Source organism: Sus scrofa, chromosome 13 (genome assembly GCF_000003025.6).
Source record: "Sus scrofa isolate TJ Tabasco breed Duroc chromosome 13, Sscrofa11.1, whole genome shotgun sequence".
Taxonomy (NCBI): domain Eukaryota; kingdom Metazoa; phylum Chordata; class Mammalia; order Artiodactyla; family Suidae; genus Sus; species Sus scrofa.
In genome coordinates, this window is record NC_010455.5 from 87,177,367 (window position 1) to 87,200,016 (window position 22,650).

The window sequence follows — 22,650 nt, forward strand, 5'->3', positions numbered from 1 at the left end:
AAATGAAATAAAAGGCATCCATATTAGAAACAAAGAAATAAAAAAAAATCTCTACTTTCCTATCACATGATCTTATCTATAAAAATCCTAGGGAAAGCACTAAAAAACTAATAAATGAATATAGCAGGGTTTTGAGATACAAGATCTACACACAAAAGTCCCTTGCATTTCTAAACGCTTGCAATGAAAAAAATTCAGAAGTGAACTTAAGGAAATTAGTTCCATTAATAATGATATCAAAAAGAATACAATACTTAAGAAAAATTAAACAAGAGGTGAAAAACCTATAGTCTTAAAGCCATAAAACACTGTTGATACAAAAGATTTGAATTTTATATTTTAAATTGCCAAATGATATACTATGTGAAATATATCCCAATAAAGCTAATAATGTATTAAAAAAATACCCTTCTTGAAGTAGTCCCTCCTAAGAATCCTTCAAGACCTACAAATTTAAGTCAAAGCTCTTGCAAGCTCATGTGATCTGGACTTTCCCATTTTGTCCCTTTTTGGATCCATTCATCCCGCATTATAATTAAGTATTGATTGTTACTTGCATATGCCACATATTCCTGACCTTCATGCCTTCTTTACCTGAGAGATATCTATCTCATTTTTTTGTTCAAATCTGCGCTTTTAGTCCTATCTCATATGCCATTTCTTTCCTGAAAGAGGTGATGCCTTTTTTGGATCCAATTGCTCTCTCCTTTGAGCCTTCTTAGCAAAGTACTGCTGTTTCCTCTCTGATAGCACTGTCTGCTTTCTATTTTGTAGTTTGATTGACTCACCTTTAAATAAAGCCCTTGAATGCAGGGTCCTTGCATAATTTATTTTTCTTCCTCCCACAAAAAAATAATAAAATGACATGTAAGAAGCTGTTGCACAATAAACATTTTAAATGAGCTAAGTATTTATTAAAGAAGCAGATAAAATGGAATATGGAAATGGTAAACAACTGATCCAGTGAATAAATGAATCTTACTTTTTCTCTAAGCTTTCTAAGCAGGTTTCATGGCTATATCTTTAGGGTTCTTAGTTGAAAAAAACAGAATCTATTGTGATTAGCTTAGACAAAAAAGGCATTTTTATTTTTTATAATGATTTTTATTTTTTCCATTATAGCTAGTTTACAGTGTTCTGTCAATTTTCCGCTGTACAGCAAGTTGACCTAGTCACATGTACATGTATACATTCTTTTTTCTCATATTTTCATGCTCCATCATAAGTGACTAGATATAGTTCCCAGTACTGTACAGCAGGATCTCATTGCTTATCCATTCCAAAGGCAATAGTCTGCATGTATTAACCCCAAATTCCCAATCCATCTCACTCCTTCTCCCTCCCCCTTGGCAACCATATGTCTGTTCTCCATGTCCATGATTTTCTTTTCAGTGGAAAGGTTCATTTGTGCCCTATATTAGATTCCAGATATAAGTGAGATCATATGGTATTTGTCTTTCTCTTTTTGACTTCACTTAGTATGAGAGTCTCTAGTTCCATCCATGTTGCTACAAATGGCATTATTTTGTTCTTTTCTATGGCTGAGTAGGTTTCCATTGTGTATATATACACACCACATCTTCCTAATCCAGTCATCTGTCAATGGACATTTAGGTTGTTTTCATGTCTTGGCTATTGTGAATACTGCTGCAGTGAACATGCGAGTGCATGCGTCATTTTCAAGGAAAGTTTTGTCCAGATATATGCCCAAGAGTGGGATTGCTGGGTCATATGGTAGTTCTATGTATAGTTTTCTAAGGTACCTCCATACTGTTTTCCATAGTGGTTGTACCAATTTACATTCCCACCAACAGGGCAGGAGGGTTCCCTTTTCTCCACACTGTCTCCAACATTTGTTATGTGTGGACTTATTCATGATGGCCATTCTGACTAGTGTGAGATGGTAACTTATAGCAGTTTTTATTTGCATTTCTCTAATAATCAGTGATGTTGAGCATTGTTGACCATTTTTTCATGTCCTTGTTGGCCATCTGTGTATCTTCTTTGGAGAAATGTCTATTCTGGTCTTTTGCACATTTTTCCATTGGGTTGTTGGCTTTGTTGCTATTGAGTTGTATAAGTTGTTCGTATATTTTAGACATTAAGCTCTTGTCAGTTGTATCATTTGAAACTATCTTCTCCCATTCTGTAAGTTGTCTTTGTGTTTTCTTTTTGGTTTCCTTTACTGTGCAAAAGCTTGTCAGTTTGATTAGGTCCCATTGGTTTATTTTGGCTTTTATTTCTGTTGCTTTGGGAGACTGACCTGAGAAAACATTTGTAAGGATGATATCTGAGAATGTTTTGCCTGTGTTCTCTTCTGGGAGTTGGATGGTGTCTTGCCTTACATTTGAGTCTTTCAGCCACTTTGAGTTTATTTTTGTGCATGGTGTGAGGGTGTGTTCCAGTTTCATTGATTTACATGCAGCTGTCTGGGTTTCCCAGCGCCATTTGCTGAAAAGACTGTCTTTTTCCTATTTTTTATTCTTGCCTCCTTTGTTGAAGATTAATTGACCATAGGTGTCTGGGTTTATTTCTGGGTTCTCTATTCTGTTCCATTGGTCTGTCTGTTTTGGTACCAGCAAGTACCACACTGTTTTGATAACTGTGGCTTTGTAATATTGCTTGAAGTCTGGGAGAGTTATACCTCCTGCTTGGTGTTTGTTCCTCAGAATTGCTTTGGCAATTCTGGATCTTATGTGGTTCCATATAAATTTTTGGATGGATTGTTCTAGTTCTGTGAAAAATGTCATGGGTAATTTGGTAGGGATTGCATTGAATCTGTAGGTTACTTTGTGTAGTATGGTCATTTTTACAATATTAATTTTTCCAAGCCTGGAGCATGGAATATCTTTCCATGTCTTTGAATCCTCTTTAATTTCCTTGATTATTGTTTTATCATTCTCAGCATATAAGTCTTTCTCCTCCTTTGTTAGGTTTATTCCTAAGTATTTGATTTTTTGGGGTGCAATTTTAAAAGGTATTGTATTTTTGTATTCCTTTTCTAATATTTTATTGTTAGTATACAGAAATACTACTGATTTCTGAATGTTAATCTTATATCCTGCTACTTTGCTGAATTTGTTGATGAGTTTGAGTAGTTTTTCTGTTGAGTCCTTAGGGTTTTTTATATATAGTATCATGTCATCTGCATGGAGTGAAAATTTTGCCTCTTCTCTTCCAATTTGGATACTTTTTATTTCTTTTGTTTGTCTGATTGCTGTGGCTATTACTTCTAATACTTTTTTGAATAAAAGTGGTGAGAGTGGGCATTCTTTTCTTGTTCCAGATTTTAGTGGAAAGGCTTTCAGCTAGAAAACACATTTTTAAAAGTACATATATTCCCAAATCTCCAAGAGTGCCAGAGAACCATGTTCTTTAGCAATTGTGTCAGAAACAAAGGGCAGTCCCAGTGCAGAGGTTGAGAAAACATCCTCCTGACAGCTGCTCAGCCCTTATCAGCATAAAGATTATATAACAAAGCTCTGTTAATGTCACCCCCTAAATAACTAGACACAAGTCTTAGCTAGATTTTGTGGAATTAATATGTGTGCTTTCCTAGCACCCACTGTGAATACTACTCCTTTCAGAATCTATCGCTTGTGAAAAACCAAATATGTTCAGAAAGGCATGAAATAGCTACAGTTATTCATCAGTGGTCACTGAGTCACTTTTGAGCATAACTTTAAAGGTGTCATAGACCTTATATTTATTGTTCTGAATAAACACTGATCTCATGAAAAGTGAAGTACTGAAGGTTGAAGGCCTATAATTAACCACCAGATAGGTACACTGTTATTAGCCAGGAAAAAGCCATCTCAAGGTTTCCAAGTCAATGCATACTGCCCACCTTAAAAGGTAACACTCTACAAAAATGAGAATTCAACCTCTGTGTGAGTCCTCCCCATTCACTCATCCGGACCAGCAGCATGCCAAGCTAGCCTTGGGTTTCAGTTCTGACTTAGCAAAGTGGGGGACTAGGATGGATGACAGCACAAGTTAAACATGAGCGCAGTGGACTTCAAGAAATATCTCCTGTCAGTCCTTAAACGAAGACAAAAATAGCATGACGGGGATGACCTTCAGGAAAAGGAACCAGAGTATTTGATTTTCAAATCATCAATCTTATAAAAGGTCCCTATTGAGTCATTTTCTTTCCTGAGTATCTGACATAATTTCATACTACTTCTCACTACAGTAAAACAACTCAGATGGATATTCCAGTCTTTTTCTTAAAATGTGAAAGGCTAAAAACCCCAAAAGTTTGAAATAGTAGAGCCTGAGCATGGTGAAAGCAGCACTGGGTAAATCATATGATGTCTCTTAAGCCTTGGTTTCCTCAGCTCTAAAAGAAAGCAACTATAAAATGAACCACCTGATTGTTGTAAAGACAGAGTTAAACTACATATATATGAATATATATATATATAAATATATATACATGTATTTTTGTAAATATATATACAATATTGTATATATACATATATTATATATAAATGTGTGTGTGTATATATATATATATATATATTTCTTTTTATGGCCATGCCTGTGGCATATGGAAATTCCTGGGCTAGGGGGTCAAAACAGAGCTGCATCTGCAACATACCCTACAGTCACAGCAACACTGGGTCCAAGCTGCATCTTCGATCTATGCTGCAGCTTGCAGCAATGCCGAATCCTTAACCCACTGAGCAAGGCCAGGGGTCAAACCCGCATCCTCACAGAGACAACGCTGGATCTTCAACTCAACCTGCTGAGCCACAATAGGAGCTCCTATATTTTTTCTTCATTGAAGTGTACTTATAATATCATATTAATTTTAGGTGCACAGCACAGCAATTAAGTTATAGTATATTATATATATATATATACACACATTCTTCAGATTCTCTTCATTTAGAGGTTATTAAAAATATTGAGTGTAGTTTCCTATGCTATATAGTAGGTCCTTCTTGGGTATCTATTTTATATATAATGGGAGCTATATTTAAAGAATCTAAGACAGTGTCTGGCTCACACAGAGTAATAAATAATTAGTGGCTATTATTATTTTCTTTAAGCATAGCATCTACTAAATAATATTTATAATTTTATGTTTTTTCCTATTTTGCATTCTTCTGTGCACTATCTGCAGAAATAACACAGGCATTGTGCTCAGCATTTAACAGATGGCAAAACTCAGACAAAATGAAGTTAAGTGACTTAACCAAGAGGAGTAGCAAAGATGGGGTTACATTCACTCCATTCCTACTATGGTGGGTGATGGTGACATATACAAAGGATGAAAAGAGTCAAATTATAATTGGCATAAGAGAAGAGTAGTGAAAGAGGAGAAGCTAATGGTTAATTCAAGAATCTCTCAGACGTACTGTTTTTCCTTATAAAATCATCCATTTCATGAGTATCGAAAGGTATCCATTACTGGTTACACATGGTATCCCTTTATCAAATAAGATAATGCATTTTAATATCCTCTATAAACTGTTTATGATAATGTCAATATGTGACAGAAATGTAACTTGCTAATTATATAGCTAGTCTTATCTTTTTTTATGCAATAAAACTTTTGGCTAAACACAGAGAAATACTTTAAATCCTGTCTTTGCGTGAAGTTAAGTAGAGCCATGTGATAAAAGCCTGGGTAATGGCAGAGATCAGAAGAAGTGTACGCAAGTTCTGGACAGTGCCTTAAAAGGGAAGGGCCAGCATTCTATTTCCCGTTTTATTCACCTGGCTGCTAGAATTTGGCCATGACAGCAGGAGCCAAAACAGCCTTCCTGACCACAGAAAGCTGCCTGTTGAGGATGGCAGAACAAAAAATAGAAAGAGCCAAGATCTCTGAACAGAGAGCCACCGCACTAGATTAGAACATTATATGAAAGAAAAATAAAGTTCTATCTTATTTAGAATACTGCTGACTTGAGTTACAGCAATAAAATAATATTTTAATAAAGTATAATATGACTTACCATTCTACTCTTGCTGTCATTACTACTGCTATTGTTATGTATGCTCTTTGTTACAGAACAGAAAGTGCTATCAGTACAGGCAATTAGACATCAACTGGATCATTATCTTTCTAACCTTACCCCATATTTGTCTAATGTATCCCATATTTGAAGAAAATAAATCTCAAAACTAGCAAATTCTTGGAATTTAAATAAATCACTGGATTTGCAATTAAATGTGACTGTTTTTCATTTGCTTCTCCATTCTGTAGCCAAAAAATAAAAATCACACTATGTCAAGAATATGAATGTCATATCTATATTACTTGTTACAAGAATTTAGTTTTAAAATCATTTAAGTGAGTAGGTATCCATGAAAATTATTCATTTAAAATATATAGTTTTATAATAATATTCTATGATCCATTTTTTTTTGCTTAAAATACGTATTTATGAGTTTATGTATATTTTTTGGATGCATCCATGTATATTCAAGTAAAAATCCCTATGGAGGTATACACTTCTCAGTAATGCCCTCTGGGGGAACAGGTAAAGATAATAAGGGAAAAACTTTGACTTGTTTCTTTATACACTCCTATATGGATTGAATTTTTCAGTGGTAATTTAAAACTTTTGTAATCTATAAAATTTGCTTTAACCATTGTACATGATCCTATAAAAATAGCAATAAGAAAATCCAAAATTGGGGACATAAACACAACTAAGTGCATTTTAATAATTTAAATGTCATTAATTTTATCTAGTTAAAATATAACTGAATAAAGCAAACAATCTCTATCTGTAGAGCACTAGAGCAATAATGAGCAACACAACAGGGATTATTCCTTACTTGATACAAAGAATAAGAATAGTGTAGGTGATTGTCAAGGTGTATTGATGAACACTGAATCAGAGGGTATACTGTGCTGTCTTCCTCATTGTAAACAGTACGAAGAAAAAGGGGAAGAATACAGAGAGAAGGGGGCGACAGAATAGAAAGAAAAAAGGTGAGGAGAAAGAGGGAAAAATTAGGGAAGAATAAAATATAATCAGATTTTTAGCAATCCATATAGAAATTATTTGATAATAAAAAGTTAGTCTAAACTTAATAGTGAATGTCTCATCCTCACAGAGACAACGTCAGGAACTTAACCCACTGAGCCACAGCAGGAACTCCCTGTAATAAAGTTTAATGTCTACATATTCTGTTTTCAAACAAGTTTGTAGGAAATGAATGAAGAGCTATATGACACTTCAAAATAAAAAATCATGGTTGTGATACATATTCCTTAATGAATAAATATTGTTACAAAATAGGACTAGTCTCTTTCAATATGATTGTTTCTTGTTTAAATTTCAGTTCTGCTAAATCATAAGGAGCAAATACTAAATTGGGATTTTTTTAAGAGGAAAGTGGAGGATAGAGAAGTAGAAAGACACTACCAGTAGAAAACATCATAGGAACTTAAACAATGAAAAAGCTAAATTATAACCAAGTGATTAAAACTGTTAACCTCTGATACAACTCAATACATATAAAATCTATTGTTTCAAGATTCACACTATAAATCTAGAACCCTCATAGAGCAATGGTTAATTAAAAGGAAAAAATACTGCAGAAATAATAGTTTCTGACATACAGTAAAATGTCTTTCTAAGTAGGTAATTGAGCTATAGGAGAAAAACAGAGGTTTAATTCTGAATAAGGGACAATTAAATAAAAATTACAATGCATGCCTAGTTAGAAAATTCTATTAAATCTTGCTTCTCATGAGTTTGTATATATTTCAATTGAGTAATATAATTGGTATTTTAATAACATGTTTTCTATTTTTGTCCTAGGAGAAAAAAAAAGCAGGAAAAGGAGATAATGAAGAAACAGCCATTGTTCAGTCATTTTTCTATCAGCTTTACCTGAAAGGAGAACAGCTTTGATGTCATTCATCACAAGGTAGCAATTACCTTCTATTATAGCACCAATACACCTGGATAGAATAATCAGTCTCTATGCCATTTTAGTATAAATTTAGATTTTAGTAAAAATTCCATAAATGTGTGCATACACATGTATTTATGTAGATAAGAAACAGAACATTTTATTTTTTTCATTTTTAAAGTTTTATTGAAGTATAATTAATTTACAACATGATAATTTCTTCTGTATGGTGAAGTGATTCAGTTATGTGTAAACACACATCCATTCTTTTTCAGTTTTTTTCCCCCATGTAGATTATCATAGAATATTGGATAGAGTTCCCTGTGCCATTTAGCAGGTCCCTGTTGGACACTCATTCCACATACCACAGTATGCATATGCCAGTCCCAAACCCCCAGTCCACTCCTTCCCTCCACCTGTCCCCTTTGGTAACCATAAATTTGTTTTCAAAGTCTGTGAGTCTTTCTTTGTTTTGCAAATAAGTTCATCTGTATCCTTTTTTTTTTTTTTTAGATTACACATGTATGTGATATAATATGATGTTTATCTTTCAGTGTGTAACTTCACTTAGTATGATAATTTCCAGGTCCATCCATGTTGCTTCAAATGGCATTATTTCATTCTTTTTTATGGCTAAATGATATTCTACTACATACACACACACGCACGCACACTATGTCTTCTTTACCTATTCCTAAGTCAATGGACATTTAGATTGCTTCCATGTCTTGGCTATTGTAAATAGTGCTGCAATGAACATTGGGGTACATATATGCCTTCTCCAGATAGATGCCCAGGAGTGGGATTTTTGGGTCATATGATAATTCTATTTTTAGTTTTTTGAGGAACCTTCATACTAATAGTGGTTGTACCAACTTACAGTCCCACCATCAGTGTAAAATGGTTCCCTATTCTTTGCACCCTCTCCAGCATTTATTGTTTGTACACGTTTTGATGATGGCTATTCTAGCTGGTGTAAAGTGGTACCTCAGTAATTTTGATTTGCAGTTCTATAATACATAGAAATATTGAGCATATTTTCATGTGCCTACTGGCCATTTTTATGTCTCCTTTGGAGAAATGTCTATTTAGGTCTTCTGCCAGGTTTTTGATTGGGTTATTTGTGTTTTGTTGTTGAGTCATATGAGTTGTTTGTATATTTAGGAGATTAAGCCCTTGTCAGTTGCATCATTTGCAACTATTTTCTCCTGTTCTGTAGGTTGTCTTTTTGTTTTATTTAAGGTTTCCTTTACTGTGCAAAAAGTTTTAATTTTAATTGGGTCCCATTTGTTTATTTTTGTTTGTATTTTCATTACTCTTGGTGGATCAGAAAAGATATTGCTGTGGTTTATGTGGCAGAGTGTTCTGCCTGTATTCTCCTCTAAGAGTTTTATAGTATCCAATCTTATATTAGGTCTGTAACCCATTTTGAGTTTATTTTTGTGTATGGTGTTAAAGAGTGTTCTTTTTTCTTTCTTTCTTTCTTTTAAATTATTTCCCCAATACAATTTTTTTTCCTACTGCATAGCATGGTGACCCAGTTACACATACCTGTATACATTTTTTTCCCATTCTTATGCTCCATCATAAGAGACTAGACGTAGTTCTCAGTGCTACACAGCAGGACCTCATTGCTAATCCACTCCAAAAGCAATAGTTTGCATCTATTAATCCCAAATTCCCAATCCATCCCACTCCCTCCCTCCCCCTCCCCCTTTGCAACCACAAGTCTATTCTCCAAGTCCATGATTTTCTTTTCTGTGGAAAGGTTCATTTGTGCCTTATATTAGATTCCAGATATGTGTGATATCACATGGTATTTGTCTTTCTCTTTCTGTCTTACTTCACTCAGTATGAGAGTCTCTAATTCCATCCATGTTGCTGCAAATGGCATTATATACTTCTTTGTTATGGCTGAATAGGATTACATTGTGTATGTATATACCACACCTTCCTAATCCAATCATCTGTCAATGGACATTTGGGTTGTTTCCATGTCTTGATTATTGTGAACAGTGCTGCAATGAACATGCAGGTGCATGTGTATTTTTTAAGGAAAGTTTTGTCTGGGTATATGCCCAGAGTGGGATTGCTGGGTCATATGGTAGTTCTATGTATAGATCTCTAAGATACCTCCATACTGATCTCCATAGTGGTTGTACCAGCTTACATTCCCACCAACAGTGCAGGAGGGTTCCCTTTTCTCCACACTGCCTCCAGCATGTGTTATTTGTGGACTTATTAATGATGGCCATTCTTACTGGTGTGAGGTGGTATCTCCTGGTAGTTCTAATTTCATTCTTTTACATGTAGTGCTCTGGTTTTCCCAGTACCATTTATTGAAGAGACTTTCTTTTCTACATTGTATATTCTTTCCTCCTTTATCATAGATTAGTTGACCATAGGTCCATGGGTTTATTCCTGGTCTTTCTATCATGTTCAATTGATCTATATTTCTGTTTTCGTGCCAGTACCATACAGTTTTGATGACTGTAGATTCGTAGTATAGTCTGAAGGTAGGGAGTTTGCTTCCTCCAGCTCCATTTTTCTTTCACAGGATTTCTTTGGCTATTTGCCATCCTTTATGTGTCTGTAAAAATTTAATTTTTTTGTTCTAGTTCTTTAAAAAATGCCATTGGTAATTTGATAGGGATTGCATTGAATCTATACATTGCCTTGTGTAGTATAGTCATTTTGACAGTATTAATTCTTCCAGTTCAAGAGCATGGTATATCTTTCCATCTATTTTGTCATATTTTATTTATTTATTCTTAATATTATGACCTCACCATTGGCATATAGAAGATCTTGGGCCAGGAATTGAATCCAGCCACAGCTGCAGCAATGCCATATTCTTAATCCACTGTACTGGGCTGGGGATTGAACCCACACCTTGGTAATAACCTGAGAAGCTGCAGAGACAACACCTTGGATCTTTAACCCACAATGCCACAGGAGGAACTCCCATCTTTGATTTCTTTCATCAGTATCTTATAGTTTTCAGAGTATAAGTCTTTTGTCTCTTTAGGTAGGTTTATTCCTAGGAATTTTATTCTTTTTGATGTGCTGGTAAATGTGATTATTTCCCTAATTTCTCTTCCTGATCTTTCATTGTTAGCATACAGCAATGCAATCAATTTCTGTGTATTAATTTTGTATCCTCCAATTTAACCAAATCATTGATGAGCTCTGACAGTTTTCTTTTCCTTTTTTTTTTTTTGTCTTTTTGCTATTTCTTTGGGTTGTTCCCACGGCATATGGAGGTTCCCAGGCTAGGGGTCGAATTGGAGCTGTAGCCCCTGGCCTATGCCAGAGCCACAGCAATGTGGATCCAAGCCATGTCTGCAACCTACACCACAGCTCATGGCAACACCAGATCATTAACCCACTTAGCAAGGGCAGGGACTGAACCCGCAACCTCATGGTTCCTAGTAGGATTCATTAACCATTGCACCACGATGGGAACTCCCATCTAACAGTTTTCTGGTAGTGTCTGTAGGATTTTCTAGTTATAGTATCATGTCATCTGCAAACAGTGACAGTTTTACTTCTTTTTTTTTTTCCAATTTAGATTCATTTTATTTATTTTTCTTGTCTGATTGCTTTGGCTAGGACTATTATTAACTATCATTTATTTAAAAAATATCCAGAAGTTTTGTGTAACAGATATAGTGGATGTTTTATATAAAAGAGAGTGCAATGAATAAATATTACAAATTAAGTAATAATCAAATGCATAAAGTAGTTAGATCGTAAGATGCTAGTTTGAAATACAGTAAGTTCTAAAATTTCTTCTTTCTTTTTTAATACATGTCCTTTAGGTTTTTTTGAAGACCGTTCTTCATCAGGTAGGATTTTAACAGTTCTTATATATCATATTCTACATTAATTATGGAATTTGTGATGCTCACAAAAGGATAAATATTCTAGGTACATAAGGAAGTGGCAACTTTATGATGAGTCCTATCACATTAACTTATACATTCATTCATTCCTTACTTATTGAGCACCACTATACTCCAAGTGTGTATTTAGTTCTAGGCGTAAAATAGTGAACAAAATAAGCATAGTCTCTGGTCTCATACATTTTCTTTTCTATTGAGAAACAGAAAATGAACAAACATACTAATGAGCAGAACAGTTTAAACTTGTCTTAAGTTCTATGAGTGGTAAAAACAAAAGTGCTGTGCTAGAAACAAATGGATGGAGGGGACAGGTGGTTATTTTCAAAATCTTTAATTAAGAAGCTCTGGGAATTCCTCTTTGGAGAGGTGATTTTTAATCTGAAACCTAAAAGACAAGAATAAACCATGTCTGCCAAGATCCAGGAAAAGAGAATAAGGAAAAATGGCCCAGGAGAGTCAGCCTCCTTAGTTTGATATGTGTGGTTAGGGTGTAGTTATCAAGGGGGAGACGGTTGAGATGATGTTGAAAGGTGGGAGTGGGGGCAAGAGAGACCAAATCTACAAGTTGTGTTAGGAAATGAGTGTTTTATCCTAATTAAACCCTAGTTCCTAAATGCCTGAGATTCTAACATCAATAACCTAGGCTATCTCACTCAAATCATAGATATTTATTATTATCCAAAGTGCAAAGAAGGCACAGGAAATTGTGTCAGAAGAGGAGTTTGCAGTAGACTGAAGAGGGGTAATTAGAATCCCCTATGATCCAATAAAATTGGGTGAGCAAGACAGATATCAAGGTGGAAAAAAAAGCATAGAGTGAAACATGTGTCACAGCTTTTACCAACTTGTGTGCAATCCCAGTCAGAGGTGTGGAGTTAATTAAGGAGAAAGCCGGTCAGAAGGGGTTTTTCCCACTTTTATTTTGAAATTTGGAAAGGGAACCTTACTATGTAGTAATTGTAGCAACATGCTCAGCCATGGCACTGAAAACAATGAAGCTATGGTAGCATTAAGCAAAGAGAGGACCTGAGAGAATGCTTCGAGCTTTCCTTGTTTCATGGGGCATGGATGGGACTTGGAAGTGCCCACATGACCCACAGAGAAGGTGGAAGAAGGGAGCTGAGACCAGATCTAGGAGACCTGCCTGTGGGTGGCTGGCAAGGGGCAAGGGGCCGTGGTACAAAACCATAGTATAACTAGCCTCATCAAACACCAGGTGGATAATGTTTTTGAAAACAGGAGGGGAGGATAATCAAACTCTCATGTATGCAAGAGAACAAGTCACAAATTTATGCTGCACCCCAGAACATAGTACAGTACCCAGGGATGGATCAGCCATTATCCAGCCGAGTCCTAGGAAGACCCAGAAGCCCAGAGATCACCCAGAAGTGCCCAGTTACCCCTCCACTTCTGTAGAGACTGGGGACTCCCTTGTGTCCCCTCCCCATAGTCTTAATTGTCATTTTGAGACTTGTGGATGGCAGTCTGTAAAACAAGGCACTTTCCTGAAACAACATTTAAGCCTGAGTCTGAGATGCTAATAATTAGCCAGAATTATTACCCACAATGAACTTTATCCCTGTTTGGCAGGGTCAGGGCTTGTGAGGAAGATTAGATTTGTTAGAGACAATCAAGAACCTTCAATTACTCTGTACATTGGAGTTGTCCCAAGTGTAAATGTGCAGCATAACCGCAACACTTAGATTTAATAATGATTCCGTTTATTTCAGTTCATTGACTGTCTACATGTAATTAGTATACATTTACAAATACATGTTTATGAAGATTTGTGTACTGCTATTAAGGAGGTTCTCTGAAATGAAGAGTATTCTGAACCTGAGTGAGAAATCTCATGTACTATTGTTGGCACTGTCATGGCCACCAACTGGTTCTGTAACCCAGGGCAAGTCATTTAATTTCTCTGGGCATTCATTTTCTCTGAAAAATGAGGAGACTGGACAAAATCATTGCTAAGGTCAATTTTGATTTCTGATGTCTGTCAAGTGAGTGCTAAAATGAGGCCTGCTGAGATGATGGTGGTTAGATTTGCATTAATCAAGAAACAATGATAATAGCATAGAATGATTTAGTGAATCCAGGCCATTTGCCTGGCACAAAGTAAGTCATTTCATATAGATTATTTCTAATCATCTGAATAAACCCGTGAGGAAATAGAAGTTCAGAGAGGCTGTAATTTGTTCCATGCTGCACAGCTGGTCAGCTGCAGAGCCAGGCTTGTGACCCGTGTTTTCTCTGAAGTTTCTGGTATTTTGGTAGTTCTTATTCATCTCTCTCTTTGTTTGATTTGAAGATTCCACCTTCCAAACATTGTTAAAATCCTATCCTCCAAGCTCAAGTTATGAAACTATTTTTATAGCATCAAGGCAAGTCAAACTCTCTGTTAATTCCTAAGGAACTCACTGTCATCATTCATTTAGCACCCATTTTCAAGGCTTAAATATAATTTGTTAAATCTGTTAATATCTCCTGTGTACATAAAGCCAAACTGTATATGCTCTGAAGGAAGACCAAGGACCTGGGCCAAGGAATGCTTTGGAAGTGTGTGGCCCCACCAGGTCTAGAATTCAGAGTGAGGTAACTGCCAGGGTCAGGCCAGTGTAGGGGCATCTAGCCCCAGTCCTGGCCCTGAGTAGCACAAAGCAGCTGGTGGATAGGTAGTTCCTTGGGGCCATTTGAAGTTCAGCAAGATCAGTTCTCAGCAGTGATACCCATGGAAGTCTGGCTGCATAGTGAGAAGCTATGTGATACCTGGAGAATCAAACTGGGTGGTGTCCAAAAAGATAGAGAAGAGGTAAATCAGGATGGGAGAACCTTCCCTGGTAGTACATCTTTATAGTAGAATAATGCTTCACCAGAAGAGCTGAAACAAAGGTAACTGAACATATATCTTTCCATGCAATCATTTCCTGGAGCTAAACCTGATGATGCAATGTTACAAATGGAAAGGTTTCTGAAGCAACTCCTGTGAGTTAGTCTCTAAGGCTGCCATAAAAAAATACTAAAGACCAGGAGGCTTAAATGACAGAAATTTATTTCCTCATGGTTCTGGAGACAAAAAGTCCAAGGTCAAGGTGTTGGCATGTTTGGTATCTTCTGGGTCCGCTCTCCTTGGCATGGATGGCTGGCTTCTCACTGTGTCCTCACACAGCCTTTTCTCTGTGGGCATGTATCCTCATGGGTGTCCACATTTCCCTTCTCATAAAGACATGGGGCAGACTGAATTAGGGCCCACCCTAATGACCTCATTTTAATTAAAACCTGATTTTATTGAAATGTAATTGACATATAGCACTGTATGTTTAAAGGGTACAGCAGAATGATCTAAATTATATACATCATGAAATGATTATCACAGTTAAGTTTAATGAACATCTAACATCTCATATAGATACAAAATTAAGGGAATGGAAAAATATATATTTCCTTATGATGAGAACTCTTAAGATTTAACTCTCTATTTTTATTTTGTTTTTGTTTTTTTAGCACCACACCCATGGCATGTGGAGGTTCCCAGGCTAGGAGTCGAACTGGAGCTATAGCCACTGCCTACGCCATAGCCACAGTAATGCCAGATCCCAACCACATCTGCGGCCTCCACCACAGCTCATGGCAATGCTGGATTTTTAACCCACTGAGTCCAGCGATTGAACCTGCATCCTCATGGATACTAGTCAGATTCATTTCTGCTGAGCCATGATGGAAACTCCTGATTTTTATAACTAGAAGTTTATATCTTTTGACTGCCTCTATGCAGTTCCTGTCTCCCCCCAACCCCACACTGGTAACCATAAATCTCATCTCTTTTTTTATACGTTCGTCTTGTTGCTTTGTTTTGAAGTATAGTTGACCTATAGCACTGTTAGTTTCTAGTATACAACATAGTGATTCAATATTTCTATAGTGATTTGATATTTCAAAAGATCACCATGATAAGTCTAGTTGCCATCTGTCACCATACAAATATATTACATAATTATTAATTATATTCTCCACTCTGTACATTTCATACCTATTATTCATTTATTTTGTAACTGAAAGTTTGTACCTGTTATTTCCCTCATCTGTTTCTCTCCTCCACTCATCAGATCCCTCTTCTGGGAACCACCTGGGTTGAATTAAGACCCACTCTAATGGTCTCATTTAATCACTCTTTGTTAAAGGTCCTCTATCTAAATGGTCACAATCTGAGGTACTAGTGTTAAGGTTTTTAACTTATGAAATTGGGACAGGGGACGCAATTCAGCCCATAACACCATGGATTTAGAAAATTGTAAGCATTCACATGGGCAAATATCCTTGTAACTGCTACCAGAATGTCGTATGCATTAATAGATAAGTATTATATTGACCCTCGAACAATTTAGGGGTTAGGAGCACCAGCCCCTCTGCAGTTGAAGATCTGCATGTAACTTTATAGTCAATCCTCTGTTCATAGTTCCATAGCCATAGATATCAGTCAACATCTAATCTTGTAGAATGGTATTTGTTGGAAAAAAAATTACATGTATCAATGTTACCAAATCAAACTTGGGTCTGCTCTCCCACGTGCAGCAAAGCCAATCTCTTGACTTCAGTTTGTAGTAAAGGAAAGAAGAGAATTTATTGCAAGGCCAAACAATGAGTACTGGAAACTAATTCAAAAAAGAGCTGAACTTCCTGATGGATTTCGGAGAAGGGTTTTTAAAGGCAAGGTGAGGAGGAGAGGTGCAGGGTGTGTGACCAGATCATGCATAATTCTGTGATTGGTGAGGTAACAGTGTGATATCATAGGGGTTGAAGTCATCAATTCTTAGGCTTCATTCGGTCTGTGGGCTACATATTCATGGTCAGACAGTCAGCTTCTTCCATCTGGTAGGGGTTTTAGTATCTGTAAAACAACTCAGACACTGTTATCTATGTCCTTCATGGAGAAACTAAAAGTTTCTGTGACTCTGCTATGTGATTAACATTTTGTTTAAATTGTTACCAGTTCTCCTGGCCTAACTGCTATCTTTGTTACTACATGTTCACATTCTTACAGTCATACACTCTTTTTTTAAAATCATTCAATGAATTTATTACATTTATAGTTGTACAATGATCATCACAATCCAATTTTATTGGATTTCCATACCACAATCCCAGTGCATCCCCCACCCCCTGAACTGTCTCCTTTGAAAGCCATAGTTTTTCAAAGTCTGTTGAGTCAGTATATGTTCTGCAAAGAAATTCATTGTGTGCTTTTATTGACTCCACATGTAAGTGAGAGCATTTGATGTTGGTGTCTCATTTTCTAACTGACTTCACTCAACATGATAATTTCTAGGTCCATCCATGTTGCTAAAAATTCCAATATTTCATTCCTTTTAATGGCTGAGTAATATTCCATTGTGTATATGTACCACCTCTTCTTGATCCACTCCTTTGTTAATGGACATTTAGGTTACTTCCATGTCTTGGCTATTGTATATAGTGCTACAATGAACATTGGAGTACATGTATCTTTTTGAGTCATGGTTTTCTCTGGCTAGATGCCCAGGAGTGGGATTGCTAGATCCAATGGTAGTTCTATTTTTAGTTTTCTGAGGAATCTCCATACTGCTTTCCACAGTGATTGCACAAATTTACAATCCCACCAACAGGGTAATAGGGTAATAGGGTAATAGGGTTCCTTTTTCTCCACACCCTCTCCAGCACTAATTGTAGACTTTTTGATGATGCCCATTCTGGCTTGTGTAATACCTCATAGTGATTTTGATTTGAATTGCTTTAATATTGAGTGATGTTGAACATCTTTTCATGAGTTTTTTGGCCATCTGTATGTCTTCTTTGGAGAATTGTCTGTTTAGATCTTCTGCCCATTTTTTGATATGGTTGTTCATTTTTTTTTTTTTGGTATTGAGCTACAGAAGGTGTTTATAAATTTTGGATATTAATCCCTTGTCAGTTGATTCATTTGCAAAGATTTTTCTCCCATTCTGTGGGTTGTCTTTTCATTTTGTTTAGGGTTTCCTTTGCTATGCAGAAACTTTTAAGTTTAATTAAGTCCCATTTCTTTATTTTTGTTTTTACTGTCATTACTCTAAGAGGTGTATCTGAGAAGATGCTGCTGTTGTAAATGTCAGAGAGTGTTTGGCTTATGTTTTCCTCTAAGAGTTTTACGGTATCTGGTCTTATATCTAGGTCTTTAATCCATTTTGAGTTTATTTTTGTGTATGGCATTAGAGAGTGTTCTAATTTCATTCTTTTCCATGTGGCTGTCCAGTTTTCCCAGCACCCCTTATTGAACAAGCTGTCTTTTCTCCATTGTATATTCTTGCCTCCTTTGCCATAGATTAGTTGGCTGTAGGTGTGTAGGTTTAATTCTGGGCTTTCTATCCTGTTCCACTGATCTATATTTCTGACTTGGTGCCAGTACCATATGGTTTTGATGACTGTTGCTTTGTAAGATTATCTGAAGTCAAGGTCCCTGATTCCTCCAGCTCCATTTTTCTTTATCAGGATATCTTTGGCTATTCTAGGTCTTTTGTGCTTCTAAACAAACTTTAACATATTTTCTTCAAGTTCTGTGAGAAATGTCCTTGGTAATTTGTTAGGAATTGCATTGAATATATAGATTGCCTTGGGTAGTATAGTCATTTTGATAATATTAACTCTTCTAATCCAAGAGCATGGTATATCTTTCCATCTATTTGTGTCATCTTTGATTTCTTTCATCAGTGTCTTATAGTTTTCAGAGTATAGGTCTTTTGTCTCTTTAGGTAGGTTTACTCCTAGGTATTTTCTTCTTTCAGATGCAATGGTAAATGGGATTGCTTCCCTAATTTCTCTTTCTGCTCTTTCATTGTTAGTATATAGAAATGCCATCAATTTCTGTGTATTAATTTTGTATCCTGCGACTTTGCCAAATTCATGGATGAGCTCTAACAGTTTTCTGGTAGAGTCTTTAGGATTCTCTAGGTATTGTATCATGTCACTGCAAATAGTTATAGTTTTACTTCTGCCTTTCTAATTTAGATTCCTTTTATTTATTTTACTTCTCTGATTGCTCTGGCTAGGAATTCCAAAACTATGTTAAATAGTAGTGGTGAGAGAGGACATCCTTATTTTTTTCCTGATCTCAGCAGGAATTCTTTCAGCTTTTCACCATTGAGAATGATGTTCGCTGTGGGTTTGTCATATATGGCCTTGATTATGTTGAGGTAGATTCCCTCTATGCCTACTTTCTGAAGGGTTTTTATCAGAAATGTGTGTTGGATTTTGTCAAGGTTTTTTTGTGTGTCTGTTAGGATCATATGGTTTTTATTCTTCAGTTTGTTAATGTGGTGTATCACACTGTTGGATTTGCTGATATCGAAGAACCCTTGCATCACTTGACATGATGCACAATCCTTTTAATGTATTGTTGGATGTGGTTTGCTAGTATTTGTTGAGGATTTTTGCATCTATATTCATCAGTGAAATTGGCCAGTGATTTTCTTTCTTTGTGTTATCTTTCTCTGGTTTTGTTATCAGGGTGATAGTGTCCTCATAGAATGAGTTTGGGAGTGTCCCTTCCTCTGCAATTTTTTGAAATAGTTTCAGAAGTATAGGTATTAGCTCTTCTCTGTGAAGCCATCTGGTCCTGGACTTTTGTTTGTTGGTAGTTTTTTAATCACATTTTGAATTTCAGTACTTGTAACTGATCCATTCATTTTTTCTATTTCATCTTTGTTTAGTCTTGGAAGATTGTACTTTTCTAAGAATTTGTCCATTTCTTCTAGGTTTTCCGTTTTATTGGCATATAGCTGCATATAGTAGTCTTTTATGATCCTTTGTATTTCTGTAATGTCCATTGTTACTTCTCATTTTTCATTTCTAATTTTATTGATTTGAGTCTTCTCTCTTTTTTCTTGATAAGTCTGACTAAAAGTTTATCAATTTAAAAAAACAGTTTTAGATTTACTGGTAAGTTGCAAATAGTACAAAGAATTCCCACTTACTCATTAAAGTTCTACTATTAACATCATACTACTATGGTACATTTGTCACAACTAAGAAACCAACATTAGAACAATAGTATTAACTAAGCTCCATGCTTGTCTTTCACTTAATATCCCTTTTCTATTCCAGGATTCCCTCCTGAATACCACATTACATTTAATAATCATGTGTCCTTAGTTTTCCCTGATTCATTACAGATTCTCAGGATATCTTCTTTAAGGGTTTATCCATTTTGTTGATCTTTTCAAAGAACCAGATTTTCATTTCATTGATCTTTTCTACGGTTTTCTTTTTCTTTCTATTTCATTGCTTTCTGCTCTGATCTTTATGATTTCTTTCCTTCTACTAATTTTAGTTCTTATCTGTTCTTCTCTCTCTAGCTGTTTTAGATGTAAAGTTAGCTTATTTATTTAAGCTTTTTCTTGTTTCCTGAGGTGGCTTGTATTGCTATAAACTTTCCTCTTAGGACGGCTTTGGCTGCATCCCATAGGTTTTGGAGTGTTGCATCTTTGTTGTCATTTGCCTCTAGGTATTTTTAAATTTCCTCTTTGATTTCTTCAGTGATCCATTGGTTGTTAGTAGCATGTTGTTGAGTCTCCACATGTTTGTGTTTTTTGCAGTTTTCTTCTTGTTGTTGATTTCCAGTCATATAGCATTGTGGTCAGAAAAGATGCTTGATATGATTTCAATTTTCTTAAAGTTACTAAGGCTTGATTTGTAGCCCAGGATGTGATCAATCCTAGAGAATGTTCCATGTGCTCTTGAGAAGAATGTGTATTCTGCTGCTTTTGGATGGAATGTCCTATAAATATCTGTTAAGTACATCTGGTCTAATGCTTCATTCAGGGTCTGTGGGGAGACCTGGGTAGCTAAAGCTTTTCTACAAACTGAGTCAGGCAGAGAATATGTGAAAGTCTGACCTGTCAAGGCCTCATAGGGCTGTACTCAGTTACATTAGCAGGTCTACACAGTTCAATCCTGTTTTCCAAGGTGCAACTGTATTTTATAATTTCCTCACCTTTCCAAATTCAATTTTGATAACATCAGAATCAATATGACTTATTGAATGAATGAATAAATTGAAGTTTACTGTCTTGAATGGTCACCAACATGCTATTAGAATATTAAAACTTTAGTTAGAGATGTAGCAGAGATGCAAATAATAAATCACCCACTCTTTGCTATTTAAAAGTTAATATTTTAATTAAATAATTGAACCTAAGTAATGTTACAATCTAAGAAGATAATTCTTTTATATGGCAAGATCTCTCTCTTTTTGTAACAACTAGAGTTGGATACTTTTTCTCCTGTCTTTATTAGTGCTAGTCAGTTCTAATTCATATTTCCAGTATGAATTTGATAGTTATCACCCTTAATCCTATATTAACACTAAATCATCTTTGGACTCACTTTCTACTTTCAGGTTATCTTGAAGTAAAAATATCATATTCAATTCAGTTGCTGAAAAGGTCTCTGCATCATGCATATGTATTTTAAGTATTAAAATAATTATGCTAAAAACAGTCTGCATTATATTTTAATTTATTTATTATATTTTTAGTATTATACAGATCCTTATCAGCCAGAAGATCAGGACCTTTCCCCTTTTCTCCTTCGGGCTAAGATTGCCAGATTTATCATATCACATAGCTATTAAAGGAGAAGATAAACTAATTGTGTAAGTTTTGTTCTTTTACACATTACAGTATACCTTCACTGTTCTTGTCAAGATTTTGTCTAATCAGATGATTATTTTCCCTTGGTTATTTAAAAATAAAATAGTCCATCATTCATCAATTATTACCTGTAAAACTCACTGACTTGTTTTAATTTGAAATTTAAATTGAATAGTTTACTGTTAGCAACATGCCAATAGCAGCTGAGCTCACTTAAGCAAAGGTCTTCAAAATATGTTTTTGGAAAAGTCTATATTTTTATTTACTTTTTTTTACATGAAAGATTTGAAGCAGATTATAAATTATGAAATGAAGCGGTATATACTTTATATAGAATGGAATTTATTACTGAGTTTTCATATGATTAATTTAAAACAGCATTTAATATAGCTTGTATCAAGTTTAAAAGACCACAAAAGACATAAACTCATGAATTGGAATAGTTATTCCAATAATTTATTTTACAGATAAAGAAACTGAAGCTACGATAGTATAAGCAAAGTTGTATGCATAGGTTATATGCATAAGAATGATCTTTCATTTCTAGGTTCAGAAATTATTTGATAAAAGTGTTCATGACAGTACCATTGAAGCGCAAATAATTTAACAGATAAACATGAATGTACCCCAAATAAATAATTCATTAGGGGAAAGTGTTGGGATATTGTGGTAGTTTTTAAAACCAATTGGAAATTGAGTTTTGTGTATTGGAACAAGTGAGTCAGTGGAGAAATGGAATAGAGAAAGTACAGTATGATTTAGTTGCATAGTTTGTGACAATGCTGGCTGACAAAATGCAATAAGATGAGAGAAGTGGGGCTAAGGACACCTGTGAGAAGAAGACTGCATCTGATCCATTTGCGAATTCCCTGGGGTCTGGAGAAACATAGGGTGAAGAAAATGTGGTGAAGATTAACACACTATTGGAGTTCCTGTTGTGGCTCAGCAGGTTAAGAACCTAATATAGTGTCCATGAAGATGCGGATTCAATCCCTGGCCTCTCTCAATGGATTAAGGATCTGTCCTTGCCTACAAGCTGCAGCATAGGTCACAGGTGCAGTTTGGATATAGCATTGCTTTGGCTCTGACATGGACCAGCAGCTGCAGAGCCACTTTGACCCCTAGCCTAGGAACTTCTATATGCAACAGATGGGGAAGTTTTTTCCTAAAAAAAAAAAGCAGCACAGCAGGAATTACCTCACATA

General features: G+C 35.6%; 1 long non-coding RNA gene across 1 annotated transcript; it reads left to right on the top strand.

Annotated features, from left to right (window-relative positions):
• Positions 7,793 to 21,441, top strand: LOC110256312. Its single transcript, XR_002337713.1, has 3 exons — positions 7,793 to 7,896; positions 11,703 to 11,729; positions 21,331 to 21,441. It is a non-coding gene; the product is annotated as an uncharacterized LOC110256312 (long non-coding RNA).